Source organism: Scyliorhinus torazame, chromosome 25 (genome assembly GCF_047496885.1).
Source record: "Scyliorhinus torazame isolate Kashiwa2021f chromosome 25, sScyTor2.1, whole genome shotgun sequence".
Lineage (NCBI taxonomy): Eukaryota > Metazoa > Chordata > Chondrichthyes > Carcharhiniformes > Scyliorhinidae > Scyliorhinus > Scyliorhinus torazame.
Window position 1 is genome coordinate 31,115,815 of NC_092731.1, and position 15,321 is coordinate 31,131,135.

General features: G+C 57.7%; 1 protein-coding gene across 2 annotated transcripts in view; it reads left to right on the forward strand.

The window, feature by feature from the left end:
• LOC140402456 (nesprin-2) overlaps positions 1-15,321 on the forward strand; it is a 67,643-nt gene that overhangs the window by 953 nt on the left and 51,369 nt on the right. The gene's annotated exons all lie outside the window — the stretch shown is intronic.

Sequence of the window (15,321 nt, forward strand, 5' to 3'; positions counted from 1 at the left end):
CCCGAACCCCCCCACCTTCCTCCCCCGACCCCCCTTCCAACTCCCGACTCTACCCCCCCCCACCTTCCTCCAACGAATACCCCACCTTCCCCCCCCGACCCCCCCACCTTCCTTCCCCCCCCCCGAACCCCCCCACATTCCTCCCCCCGAACCCACCTACCTTCCTCCCTCCCCCGAACCCCCCACCTTCCTCCCCCCGAACCCCCCCCCACATTCCTCCCCCCGAACCCCCCCCACGTTCCTCCCCCCGAACCGCCACACCTTCCTCCCCCGACCCCCCTTCCAACTCCCGACTCTACCCCCCCACCTTCCTCCAACGAATACCCCACATTCCCCCCCCCGACCCCCCCACCTTCCTTCCCCCCCGACCCCCCCACCTTCCTTCCCCCCCGAACCCACCTACCTTCCTCCCTCCCCCGAACCCCCCCACATTCCTCCCCCCGAACCACCCCACGTTCCTCCCCCCGAACCCCCCCACGTTCCTCCCCTCGAACCCCCACACCTTCCCCCACCCCGAACCCCCCCACCTTCCTCCCCCCCCCGAAACCCCCAACCTTCCTCCACCCCGAACCCCCACCTTCCTCCCCCCTGAACCCCCCACCATCCCCCACCCCGAACCCCCCCCACCTTCCTCCCCCCGAACCCCCCCACTTTCCTCCCCCGACCCCCCCACCTTCCTCCCCCGACCCCCCCACCTTCATCCCCCGACCCCCCCTTCCAACTCCCGACTCTACCCCCCCGCTTTCCTCCCCCGAATACCTCACCTTCCCCTCCTGACTCCCCCACATTCCTTTCCCCCCCCGAACCCCCCACATTCCTCCCCCCGAACCCCCCCACATTCCTCCCCCCGAACCCACCTACCTTCCTCCCTCCGAACCCCCCACCTTCCTCCCCCCCCCCACGTTCCTCCCCCCCGAACCCACTCATGTTCCTCCCCCCACCTTCCTCCCCCCTGAACCCCCCCCACCTTCCTCCCCCCTGAACCCCCCCACCTTCCTCCCCCCTGAACCCCCCCACCTTCCTCCCCCCTGAGCCCCCCTCCTTCCCCCACCCCGAACCCCCCCACCTTCCTCCCCTCAAACCCCCCAACCTTCGCCCACCCCAAACCCCCCACCTTCCTCCCCCCTGAAACCCCCACCTTCCTTTCCCCCTGAACCCCCCCACATTCCTCCCCCCGAATCCACCTACCTTCTGACCCCCCAAACCCACCCACCTTCCTCCCCCCCGAACCCCCCCCACCTTCCTCCCCCCGAACCCCCCCCCCACGTTCCTCCCCCCGAACTCCCCCACCTTCCTCCCCCTGATGAACCCCCCACCTTCCTCCCCCCTGAACCCCCCCACCTTCTCTCCCCGAACCCCCTCACCTTCCTCCCCCCCCCCACCTTCTCCCCCCCGAACACCCCCACTTTCCTCCCCCGACCCCCCCACCTTCCTCCCCCGACCCCCCCTTCCAACCCCCGACTCTACCCCCCCCCACCTTCCTCCCCCGACTTCCGACCCCCGCCCGACCCCCCACCCTTTCTCCTCCCCGTCTCATCGGATCAGTCATGAAGTCATTGAATGACGGAGCAGACTCAATGGCCGAATTCCTACTTCAGCTCCTGCAGCTTATGGTACAGCGGAGATAGAGGCCTGTTGGCCCATCAGGCCTTTGCTAGACCTTTCGTAGAGCCTTCCAACCTCCCTTCCCATAACCATGTAAAGTATGTGATTATTGAATCATCTTCTACCACCCTTTCAGGCAGCAAACTGACCACAGCAACACACGTGTATAAAACACTGACCACAGCAACACACGTGTATAAAACACTGACCACAGCAACACACGTGTATAAAACACTGACCACAACAACATGCGTGTATAAAAACACTGACCAGAGCAACACACGTGTATAAAACACTGACCACAACAACACACGTGTATAAAAGCAGTGACGACAACAGCACACGTGTATACAAACACTGACCACAGCAACACACGTGTATAAAAACAGTGACCACAGCAACACATGTATAAAAACACTGACCATGAGAACACATATGTATAAAAACATGCTTCCACATATCACCACTGGTTCTACTGTCATTTGCCATGGTGAGTGACCATCTGCCTCTGCAAATGGTTTCTCTTGGTTTATTCTTCCCAAAAGCACGTGGGATTTTGAACATCTCCATCAAAATCTCCTCTTAACCTTCTCTCCTCCAAGGAGAACAATCCCAGTTCCTCTTGTATACACGTGTGTTGTTGTGGTCAGTGTTTTATACACGTGTGTTGTTGTGGTCAGTGTTTTTGCACTGAGTGCTGAATTTGGTGCTTTTTGAGTGCTATAGTAAGAGTTTGGTGACCGAGGGAGTATAAGGCTTCATTTTTATCTAAAGTTTAGTCTTTCTTTTATTTAGCTAATTAACTTAAAAGTTGCTGTTTGGTTTAGAAGAAGGTGAATTTTCAATCAGCTTTAAACAAGCTTCTACTTGTAGGCACTTGCAGCTGGAGCTTGTTAATTAGTTAATTGATTAGGCCAGTTTTCAGAGGCTAGATTCACAGTTTAAAAGTGATCCCCTACAGTGCAGACTTTCTTTGCACTGAGTGCTTGAATTTGGTGCATTTTGAGTGCTATAGTAAGAGTTTGGTGACCGAGGGAGTGCTGAATTTGGTGCATATTGAGTGCTATAGTAAGAGTTTGGTGACCGAGGGAGTTAGGAGAGGAGGGAGTAAGGTGCTCCTTTCATTTTGTTTCCGACATTTCCGCAAAGAGTGAGAAGAGAGCCAGGAGTTTACAGAAAGTGTAGCTGACTGGGAGCAGAGTCGGAGGGCGGAGATCTAGTTCGTCCACTGGGAAGCTATATTCTGTCAGGTAAGAGGGGATGGAGGCTAGGCCAGTTGCATGCTCCTCCTGTAGGATGTGGGTGGTGAGGGATACCACTGGTGTCCCCGCTGACTATACCTGCGGGAAGTGCACCCAACTTCAGCTCCTCAAAGACCGTGTTAGGGAACTGGAGCTGAAGCTGGATGAACTTCGGATCATCCGGGAGGCAGAGGGGGTGATTGAGAAGAGTTACAGGGAGGTAACCACACCAAGGTACAGGACAAGAATAGCCAGGTTACAGTCAGGGGGGAAAAAAACCAGGCAGACAGTGCAGGGATCCCTCGTGGCCGTTCCCCTTCAAAACAGGTATACCGTTTGGATGCTGTTGGGGGGATGACCTACTGGGGCTCAGAAGGGAAGGGGGGAGAATAGAAAAGCAATAGTTGTAGGAGATTCAATGGTTAGGGGAATAGATAGGAGATTCTGTGGTCGCGAGCCAGACTCCCGGAAGGTATGTTGCCTCCCGGGTGCCAGGGCCAGGGATGTCTCGGATCGTGTCTACAGGATCCTTAAGGAGAGGGGAGCAGCCAGAAGTCGTGGTGCACATTGGTACCAACGACATAGGTAGGAAAAGGGGTGTGGAGGTAGTAAACAAGTTTAGGGAGTTAGGCTGGAAGTTAAAAGCCAGGACAGACAGAGTTGTCATCTCTGGTTTGTTGCTGGTGCCACGTGATAGCGAGGCCAGGAATAGGGAGAGAGTGCAGTTGAACACGTGGCTGCAGGAATGGTGTAGGAGGGAGGGCTTCAGGTATTTGGATAATTGGAGCGCATTCTGGGGAAGGTGGACCTGTACAAGCAGGACGGGTTGCATCTGAACCAGAGGGGCACCAATATCCTGGGAGGGAGGTTTTCTAGTACTCTTCGGGAGGGTTTAAACTAATTTGGCAGGGGAATGGAACCGGATTTGTAGTTCAGCAACTAAGGTAGCCAATATTCAGGACGCCAAAGCGTGTAGTGAGGCAGTGGGGAAGGGAACACTGACAAAGGAGAGTACTTGCAGGCACGGAGATGGGTTGAAGTGTGTATACTTCAACGCAAGAAGCATCAGGAATAAGGTGGGTGAACGTAAGCATGGATCGGTACTTGGGACTACGATGTGGTGGCCATCACGGAAACTTGGATAGAAGAGGGGCAGAAATGGTTGTTGAAGGTCCCTGGTTATAGATGTTTCAATAAGATTAGGGAGGGTGGTAAAAGAGGTGGGGGGGGTGGCATTATTAATTAGAGATAGTATAACAGCTGCAGAAAGGCAGTTCGAGGAGTATCACCCTATTGAGGTAGTATGGGTTGAAGTCAGAAATAGGAAAGGAGCAGTCACCTTGTTAGGAGTTTTCTATAGGCCCCCCAATAGTAGCAGAGATGTGGAGGAACAGATTGGGAAACAGATTTTGGAAAGGTGCAGAAGTCAAAGGGTAGTAGTCATGGGCGACTTTAACTTCCCAAATATTGAGTGGAAACTCTTTAGATCAAATAGTTTGGATGGGGTGGTGTTTGTGCAGTGTGTCCAGGAAGCTTTTCTAATACAGTATGTAGATTGTCCGACCAGAGGAGGGGCAATATTGGATTTAGTACTTGGTAATGAACCAGGGCAAGTGATAGATTTGTTAGTGTGGGGAGCATTTTGGAGATAGTGACCACAATTCTGTGACTTTCACTTTAGTAATGGAGAGGGATAGGTACGTGCAACAGGGCAAGGTTTACAATTGGGGAAGGGTAAATACGCTGTTGTCAGACAAGAATTGAAGTGCATAAGTTGGGAACATAGGCTGTCAGGGAAGGACACAAGTGAAATGTGGAACTTGTTCAAGGAACAGGTGCTACGTGTCCTTGATATGTATGTCCCTGTCAGGTAGGGAAGAGATGGTCGAGTGAGGGAACCATGGTTGACAAGAGAGGTTGAATGTCTTGTTAAGAGGAAAAAGGAGACTTATGTAAGGCTGAGGAACAAGGTTCAGACAGGCATTGGAGGGATACATGATAGCCAGGAGGGAACTGAAGAAAGAGATTAGGAGAGCTAAGAGAGGGCATGAACAATCTTTGGCGGGTAGGATCAAGGAAGTAGTTGAGTCGGAAACATTAGGGACCTTCAAGCAGCTATTGGATAGGTACATGGATTACGGTAAAATGATATAGTGTAGATTTATTTGTTCTTAAGGGCAGCACGGTAGCATTGTGGATAGCACAATTGCTTCACAGCTCCAGGGTCCCAGGTTCGATTCCGGCTTGGGTCACTGTCTGTGCGGAGTCTGCACATCCTCCCCGTGTCTGCGTGGGTTTCCTCCGGGTGCTCCGGTTTCCTCCACAGTCCAAAGATGTGCAGGTTAGGTGAATTCGTCAATGATAAATTGCCCTTAGTGTCCAAAATTGCCCTTGGTGTCGGGTGGAGGTGTTGAGTTTGGGTAGGGTGCTCTTTCCAAGAACCGGTGCAGACTCAGGGGGCCGAATGGCCTCCTGCACTGTAAATTCAATGATAATCTATGATTAATCTAGGACAAAGGTTCGGCACAACATCGTGGCCGAAGGGCCTGTTCTGTGCTGTATTTCCTATGTTCTATGTTCTATGACTGGAGTCCCGCCCCTCCACTCGGTACCATATTCAGTAAATACAGTCTGTGCTCTCTCCGAGGCCTTGACTGTTGTAAGGTGCCGCACAGGATTTTCCTCACCCCTCCCTCAGCGAGGCGTAAGGTGCCGCACAGGATTTTCCACGCCCCTCCCTCAGCGCCCTCGCCCCTCCCTCAGCGAGGCGTCCCGCCATTGTTCAGCGATGGGATCTTCCAGCCCATGGGACCGGACGATACCACCGGCGAGAACGACAGGAAAACCCCGCCTTGTGTGCATGTGTGTGTGTGTGTCTGCGCGCGTGTGTCTGCGCGCGTGTGTCTGCCTGCACGTGTGTGCCTGCACGTGTGTGCCTGCACGTGTGTGCCTGCGCGTGTCTGCCTGCGCGTGTGTGCCTGCACGCGTGTGTCTGCGGCGTCTGCCTGCGTGCCTCTGCCTGCGCATGTGTGCCTGCGCATGTCTGCCTGCGCGTGTGTGCCTGCGCATGTCTGCCTCCGCTTGTCTGCCTGCGCATGTGTGCCTCCACGTGTCTGTCTGCGCGCGTGTGTCTGCGCGCGTGTGCCTGCGCGCGTGTGCCTGCGCGCGTGTGCCTGCGCGCGTGTGCCTGCCCGCGTGTGCCTGCCCCGCGTGTGCCTGCCCGCGTGTGCCCGCCCGCGTGTGCCCGCCCGCGTGTGCCCGCCCGCGTGTGCCCGCCCGCGTGTGCCGCGCCCGCGTGTGCCCGCCCGCGTGTGCCCGCCCGCGTGTGCCCGCCGCGTGTGCCCGCCCGCGTGTGCCCGCCCGCGTGTGCCCGCCCGCGTGTGCCCGCCCGCGTGTGCCCGCCCGCGTGTGCCCGCCCGCGTGTGCCTGTGGGATCCTTGAGTTTTTTCATTGCATATCATAGAACGCCTACAGTGCAGAAGGAGGCCATTTGGCCCATCGGGCCTACCCCGACCCTCTGAAAGAGCACCCTACCCAGTCCACTTCCCCACCCTATCCCCATAACCTCACTAACCTGCACATCTTTGGACACTAAGGGGCAATTTAGCATGGCCAATCCACTTATTTCATCGAAGGGTGGGTATACAGAATACGTGATTGGTTCCTGCATGGCTGCAGACTCATCTGGTGGCCGAGGAGGAGGGGGTTGTGGTGTGTCATTGGTGTCTCGCGTGCTCATGGAGTGAGGGAGATTGATATTGGTGCACGCCGTACATGGCGCGGGAAATGTATCCTGAACTCCCGCGGCAATTGACGTGCGGAAAGGTGTGCAGCATTTTACCATGTTCCCATGGCCTTATCCTGGTTCTCCTCCTCTGGTTGGGTGCATAGAGGCATCAAGTTGTGTCTACTGATTGCATTGGGCTCTGTGTTCCTGCTGAACCTTTCTGCTCGCCATCTGTACCATTCTTGTGGTCTGTTTGTGTTATTTATCAAAATGTAAAAAAAACCTCAATGAACATACTTTTTTAAAAAATGCTGACCATTGTTGCTAACTTGCTGTTGTCTCTTAATCTGGCTCTGTTTAATTACGTTTGCTCATGAGTCGCCAGGTATCTTTCGATACTGCCACAAGGTTCAAAACCGAATACTGATCAATGACTCGATACACCAGTTAGTAAGTTCAAAAGCAATGTTCATTAATTTACACACTGTCAAATCTACTCATGCATAAAAGTTTACAACCTAAACTATCACTATTACTAAGGCCTATACTTAGCTTCGGGTGCCCACTCAGTCAGAGGAACAATGGCCGTTGCTTGGTTCTGAGGCTGCTGGGTTGAGCTGTTTACAGGATAGCAACTAGGAGCGTCTATCTCGTAGCGTGCGTTGACTTGGAACTTACTTGGTCTGGTGTAGCTTTGGCAGGTCTCTCCTCGCTGAGAGCCAAGGCCAAGAGAGTGATCCTCTCTTGGGTTGTCCTTTTTATACCCCAAAAGGGCTTTGCGCGCTTTTGGGCGGGCCTTGAACTTGGCCCCAATTAATTGGGCCGTTTCCCAATTGTCCTTATCGATTTTCCTCCAATAGAGGGGTGGGTTCCCTGGTTGCTGGGCGTGTCCTAGGTGGCCATTGGTTTGCTTTGTTTTAGTCTCCTCTGGCGCCGGGATGTCTGGCTTAGCATTGTTTACCTAAATGTTGCCTTTTGTTCCCGGGATGGCTCATTAGTATGTAGATGGCTTAGCAGTACCGGTCCCATCTGAGAGCTAAGGCTCTAATCAACAGACAGACCTTGCACCTGCTTGCTTTTTCGGTATTGTCCAATTTTCCCTGCATTCTTTGCAAAGTGTCCATTTTGTAATCGGGACGTGGCCATCCCAGGTGGCTACACCATGAAACTGAAACGATTGTTGTGAAAACCCATCTGGTTCACTGGTACCCCTTTAGGGAAGGAAATCTGCCGTCCTTACCCGGTCTGGCCTATATGTGACTCCAGACCCACAGCAATGTGGTTGACTCTTAACTGCCCTCGGAAATGGCTGTGCGAGACACGCAGTTCAAAGGGCAATGAGGGATGGGCAACAAATGTCAGCCCACCCCAGTGTTGCTAACTTTTGGTTGGTTCAATTTGCTCTGTTTTCTAACCTTTGCTCTCGAGTCGCCAGGTATCTTTATGATACCGCCATGAGGTTCAAGTTCAGGTAATGATCAATAACTCAACACACCAATTAGTAAGATTCAAATCAAAACACATTTATTATACACCGTAATCGCTACTCATGCATAAATTCTACTTAATAAACTATCTCTATCACTAACAGGCCTATACTTAGCTTTGGACTGGCCCACCAGGTCAGGGGAACAAATGGCCTTTCGTTCGATTCTGAGTCTGGGATTCAAAAGCTGGTACGGACTGGTAGCTCGGAGCGCCTATCGCGTAGCGTGCGTTGACTTGAGACTTACTTGGTTGGTGCGGCAGCTTGGGCAGTTCGCTCTCAAGGGTTGGTTCGCTGCTGAGTGACCCTGCCAAGAAGGACGATTTGAACTTGGGGACTCTATTTTATAGTCCCCAGGGGCTTCCCGCCCCTTTGGGCGGACCCCGTACCTGGTTCCAAGTGATTGGACTGCTTTCCGATCGATTTCTCCAATACTGGAGCGGTTCCCTGATCGCTGGGCGGTCCCTGAATGTCCGTTGGCTTTCCTTTGTATTGGCTCCTGCTGGCGCCGAGGAGTCTGGCTTGGCTTCATTCACCTCAAATGTTTCAATTGTGCCCGGAGATCACTCATTAGTATGCAGATGGCTGCTGGTTTCAGTGCTGTCTGGGCTTTTGCAAGTTCTAATACACAGGATTTCTGCACTTGCTAGTTTTTGCCTGTGTTGGCTGAATTTCCCTGTAGTCTTTGCGGTTCTCCATTTTAAGTCGGGAAGTGGCCAACCCAGGTGGCTACACCAGTGGCGTCCACATCCCGTGGGAAAATAATTTATTCTGATACTCTTTGTATACTTTTTTTTTTGGTTTAAAATCTGTCCAGTGCTTTTCCATATTCAATTTGGTCCTTGTTGTCACATTCCTTTCCAGTCTCTTTAGCCATCAAGGGAGCTCTAGTATTAGATGTGCTTCCTCCTTCTTTTCCCCTCCCCACCAACCCCCACCCCCCTCCCCGTGCGCAACCTCAAACGAACCATTGTTTGCAGCAAACTACCCAGTCTTCAGAACAGTGACCACGACACCACACAACCCTGTCATGGAAATCTCTGCAAGACGTGCCAGATCATCGACATAGATACCACTATTACACGTGAGAACACCACCCACCAGGTACACGGTACATACTCGTGCGACTCGGCCAACGTTGTCTACCTCATACGCTGCAGGAAAGGATGTCCCGAAGCATGGTACATTGGCGAGACCATGCAGACGCTGCGACAACGAATGAACGGACATCGCGCAACAATCACCAGGCAGGAGTGTTCCCTTCCAGTCGGGGAACACTTCAGCAGTCAAGGGCATTCAGCCTCTGATCTCCGGGTAAGCGTTCTGCAAGGCGGCCTTCAGGACCCGCGACAACGCAGAATCGCCGAGCAGAAACTTATAGCCAAGTTCCGCACACATGAGTGCGGCCTCAACCGGGACCTGGGATTCATGTCGCATTACATTCTTCCCCCACCATCTGGCCTGCAAAATCCTACCAACTGTCCTGGCTTGAGACAATTCACACCTCTTTAACCGGGGGTTACCCCATCTCTGGATTGTAAAGATTTAATCACCTAATGCTCGCATTCCAAGCATTGTTTGGCATCTTTGAATTTGTCTATATCTGTGTTTCTGGAACAGACCTCTTCATTCACCTGAGGAAGGAGCAGCGCTCCGAAAGCTAGTGACATCGAAACAAACCTGTTGGATTTTAACCTGGTGTTGTAAGACTTCGTACTGTGTTGTATAATGACTACGACGTACCCAAATGCTTCCATTCCCCTGAGTTCGATCCAGTTATGGCCTGCTTTCTTCACAGGCTGGGACCACTCTCCATAATGCGACCCCCTCCCCCAAATGTCAGGCAATGACCCCCTCCCACAAGAGAGAATCTCACCGCCTCCGGAAACGTCCGCCCCCAAGGTCGATGGACCTTTCAATGGTCCTCTCCCACCTGCGATGACTCCCGCAGCGGGTGTGGTAGTACCAGGTATTGCGGTACCTGAGAGGCTGATGACCATTGGTTAGACCCAGGAGTCTAGCATTGGCTGTATTACGTAGCTCCGCCCTGAAGGCAGGGTATAAGTGATGGTGCCGTCCCAGCAGCCTTCACTTCCTGTATCAAAGCTGCTGGGGAAAAGGTTCTAGTAGATTAAAGCCTTCAGTATGAAATCACTTCGTCTTGAGTGTAATTGATTGCGCATCAGCGGGCACGACCGGATAAGTTACCTCATTGTTCTTGGTCCCGGATCCAAAATCTGTTCCCAAGATACCAACTCCCTCCGTCTCCCTGGGAACAGTCTGAGAGGAAGCCTGTCCGCCTGCACCCTTGATGTGTCATCTGATCTCAAGGTGAGCTTCTGGCCTCAAATTCGCAGCACCGCCAAGGCCGTCTAAATCCGACTGCGATTTGGACCCCACCTCCACTCTTTGCACGCGCCCCTCTCTCACAGGACAGCGTTGCCCGCAATAGAGGGCAGCACAGAAGACTGGCCGGTTGAGGGGGCCCGGGGGGGGGGGGGGGGGGGGGGGGGGGGCGGGGCAAGGACAACTGACTAGCCCGCATTCAGTGGAAGAGAGAGCTGTTCATGGAGCTGGTTTTGGCAACGTCTACAGTTCATGGGGCAGCTCGTGGCGGACAGGACCACGGACAGGTAGGGGGAATGGTCAGTCGGAGAAGGTGAACACTTGCGCTGTAAGGTGCTGACCAGCAGCACGGAAGAGACTAGCTCCATTGGGGCACAGAGCCTGGAGCTCCACCATTTTCAGTGCCAATACCATGACCGTACTGTGGGCCCAGCCGCCTGGTGGTCATTATCTCCGCTTCCGCTGAAGCACAAACAGAGGCCAACACCTGGGTGCTCCAGTGCAGGCTCAGACTGATCACTAGGCCCAGGCTCACTGCTGGCCAGCAGGTTTCCCAGTGGCATAGCAGGCGAGCAATGCAAAATGGCCATTGCCATGGGGACAGGAAGCTCCCCCCGGCGGCCAATGGCGCATCACCTCCGTTGCCGGAAAACCCACTCGTTACAGCCAAGGGCAGCATCGGCCTCTACCTGGTGTGAAACTCCTGGGTTGCGTTGAAGTAAAGGGAAGACTTGCATTTACATAGCGCCTTTCATGACCACCGGCTATTGCAAAGCTCTTTATAGCCAGAAAAGTACTTTTTGAAGTGGAGGAAACATGGGAGCCAATTTGCGCATGGCAAGGTCCCACGAATGGCAATGCGATGACCCGATAATCTGTGCTTTTGTTTTTGCGAAGTTGATTGAGAGAGAAATATTGGCGAGGACTCCGGGGCTGACTCCCCTGCTGTACGTTTGAGGTAATGCCATGGGAACTTCCAGTCCATCCAAGCAGGCAGATGGGGCATCTGTTGTAGTGTCTCATCTGAAAGGTGGCATCTCCGACAGTGCGGCGCTCCCTCAGTTCCGCCCTCCGACAGTGTGGCGCTCTCTCAGTACCGCCCTCCGACAGTGTGGCGCTCTCTCAGTACCGCCCTCCGACAGTGTGGCGCTCTCTCAGTACCGCCCTCCGACAGTGCGGCGCTCCCTCGGTACCGCCCTCCGACAGTGTGGCGCTCTCTCAGTACCGCCCTCCGACAGTGCGGCGCTCCCTCGGTACCGCCCTCCGACAGTGCGGCGCTCCCTCAGTACCGCCCTCCGACAGTGTGGCGCTCTCTCAGTACCGCCCTCCGACAGTGTGGCGCTCTCTCAGTACCGCCCTCCGACAGTGTGGCGCTCCCTCAGTACCGCCCTCCGACAGTGCGGCGCTCCCTCGGTACCGCCCTCCGACAGTGCGGCGCTGCCTCGGTACCGCCCTCCGACAGTGCGGCGCTCCCTCGGTACCGCCCTCCGACAGTGCGGCGCTGCCTTGGTACCGCCCTCCGACAGTGCGGCGCTCCCTCGGTACCGTCCTCTGACAGTGCGGCGCTCCCTCGGTACCGCCCTCCGACAGTGCAGCGCTCCCTCGGTACCGTCCTCTGACAGTGCGGCGCTCTCTCAGTACCGCCCTCCGACAGTGTGGCGCTCTCTCAGTACCGCCCTCCGACAGTGTGGCGCTCTCTCAGTACCGCCCTCCGACAGTGCGGCGCTCTCTCAGTACCGCCCTCCGACAGTGCGGCGCTGCCTCGGTACCGCCCTCCGACAGTGCGGCGCTCCCTCGGTACCGCCCTCCGACAGTGCGGCGCTGCCTCGGTACCGCCCTCCGACAGTGCGGCGCTCCCTCGGTACCGCCCTCCGACAGTGTGGCGCTCTCTCAGTACCGCCCTCCGACAGTGCGGCGCTGCCTCGGTACCGCCCTCCGACAGTGCGGCGCTCCCTCAGTACCGCTCTCCGACAGTGTGGCGCTCCCTCAGTACCGCCCTCCGACAGTGCGGCGCTCCCTCGGTACCGCCCTCCGACAGTGTGGCGCTCTCTCAGTACCGCCCTCCGACAGTACGGCGCTCTCTTGGTACCGCCCTCCGACAGTGTGGCGCTCTCTCAGTACCGCCCTCCGACAGTGCGGCGCTCCCTCGGTACCGCCCTCCGACAGTGTGGCGCTCTCTCAGTACCGCCCTCCGACAGTGCGGCGCTCCCTCGGTACCGCCCTCCGACAGTGTGGCGCTCTCTCAGTACCGCCCTCCGACAGTGTGGCGCTCTCTCAGTACCGCCCTCCGACAGTGTGGCGCTCCCTCGGTACCGCCCTCCGACAGTGTGGCGCTCTCTCAGTACCGCCCTCCGACAGTGTGGCGCTCTCTCAGTACCGCCCTCCGACAGTACGGCGCTCTCTCAGTACCGCCCTCCGACAGTGTGGCGCTCCCTCAGTACCGCCCTCCGACAGTGTGGCGCTCCCTCAGTACCGCCCTCCGACAGTGTGGCGCTCCCTCGGTACCGCCCTCCGACAGTGTGGCGCTCTCTCAGTACCGCCCTCCGACAGTGTGGCGCTCTCTCAGTACCGCCCTCCGACAGTACGGCGCTCTCTCAGTACCGCCCTCCGACAGTGCGGCACTCCCTCAGTACCGCTCTCCGACAGTGTGGCGCTCTCTCAGTACCGCCCTCCGACAGTGTGGCGCTCTCTCAGTACCGCCCTCCGACAGTGCGGCACTCCCTCGGTACCGCCCTCCGACAGTGCGGCGCTCCCTCGGTACCGTCCTCTGACAGTGCGGCGCTCCCTCAGTACCGCCCTCCGACAGTGCGGCGCTCCCTCGGTACCACCCTCCGACAGTGCGGCACTCCCTCGGTACCACCCTCCGACAGTGCGGCACTCCCTCGGTACCGCCCTCCGACAGTGCGGCGCTCCCTCGGTACCGCCTCCGACAGCGCGGCGCTCCCTCAGTACCACCCTCCGACAGTGCGGCGCTCCCTCAGTACCACCCTCCGACAGTGTGGCGCTCTCTCAGTACCGCCCTCCGACAGCGCGGCGCTCCCTCAGTACCGCCCTCCGACAGTGCGGCGCTCCCTCGGTACCACCCTCCGACAGTGCGGCGCTCCCTCGGTACCGCCCTCCGACAGTGCGGCGCTCCCTCGGTACCGCCTCCGACAGTACGGCGCTCCCTCGGTACCGCCCTCCGACAGTACGGCGCTCCCTCGGTACCGCCCTCCGACAGTGCGGCGCTCCCTCGGTACCGCCTCCGACAGTACGGCGCTCCCTCGGTACCGCCCTCCGACAGTGCGGCACTCCCTCGGTACCACCCTCCGACAGTGCGGCGCTCCCTCGGTACCACCCTCCGACAGTGCGGCACTCCCTCGGTACCGCCCTCCGACAGTGCGGCGCTCCCTCGGTACCGCCTCCGACAGTACGGCGCTCCCTCGGTACCACCCTCCGACAGTACGGCGCTCCCTCGGTACCGCCCTCCGACAGTGCGGCGCTCCCTCGGTACCGCCTCCGACAGTGCGGCGCTCCCTCGGTACCGCCTCCGACAGTACGGCGCTCCCTCGGTACCGCCCTCCGACAGCGCGGCGCTCCCTCAGTACCACCCTCCGACAATGCGGCGCTCCCTCGGTACCGCCTCCGACAGTGCGGTGCTGCCTTGGTACCGCCCTCCGACAGTGCGGCGCTCCCTCAGTACCGCCCTCCGACAGTACGGCGCTCTCTTGGTACCGCCCTCCGACAGTACGGCGCTCTCTTGGTACCGCCCTCCGACAGCGCGGCGCTCCCTCAGTACCGCCCTCCAACAGTGCAGCGCTCCCTCAGTACCGCCCTCCGACAGCGCGGCGCTCCCTCAGTACCACCCTCCGACAGCGCGGCGCTCCCTCGGTACCGCCTCCGACAGTGCGGCGCTCCCTCGGTACCGCCCTCCGACAGTGTGGCGCTCTCTCAGTACCGCCCTCCGACAGTGTGGCGCTCTCTCAGTACCGCCCTCCGACAGTACGGCGCTCTCTCAGTACCGCCCTCCGACAGTGTGGCGCTCCCTCAGTACCGCCCTCCGACAGTGTGGCGCTCCCTCAGTACCGCCCTCCGACAGTGTGGCGCTCCCTCGGTACCGCCCTCCGACAGTGTGGCGCTCTCTCAGTACCGCCCTCCGACAGTGTGGCGCTCTCTCAGTACCGCCCTCCGACAGTACGGCGCTCTCTCAGTACCGCCCTCCGACAGTGCGGCACTCCCTCAGTACCGCTCTCCGACAGTGTGGCGCTCTCTCAGTACCGCCCTCCGACAGTGTGGCGCTCTCTCAGTACCGCCCTCCGACAGTGCGGCGCTGCCTCGGTACCGCCCTCCGACAGTGCGGCGCTCCCTCGGTACCGCCCTCCGACAGTGCGGCACTCCCTCAGTACCGCCCTCCGACAGTGCGGCGCTGCCTCGGTACCACCCTCCGACAGTACGGCGCTCTCTTGGTACCGCCCTCCGACAGTACGGCGCTCTCTTGGTACCGCCCTCCGACAGCGCGGCGCTCCCTCAGTACCGCCCTCCGACAGTGCGGCGCTCCCTCGGTACCGCCCTCCGACAGTGCGGCGCTCCCTCGGTACCGCCCTCCGACAGTACGGCGCTCCCTCAGTACCGCCCTCCGACAGCGCGGCGCTCCCTCAGTACCGCCCTCCGACAGTGCGGCGCTCCCTCGGTACCACCCTCCGACAGTGCGGCGCTCCCTCGGTACCGTCCTCTGACAGTGCGGCGCTCCCTCAGTACCGCCCTCCGACAGTGCGGCACTCCCTCGGTACCACCCTCCGACAGTGCGGCACTCCCTCGGTACCGCCCTCCGACAGTGCGGCGCTCCCTCAGTACCGCCCTCCGACAGTGCGGCGCTCCCTCGGTACCGCCCTCCGACAGTGCGGCGCTCCCTCGGTACCGTCCTCTGACAGTGCGGC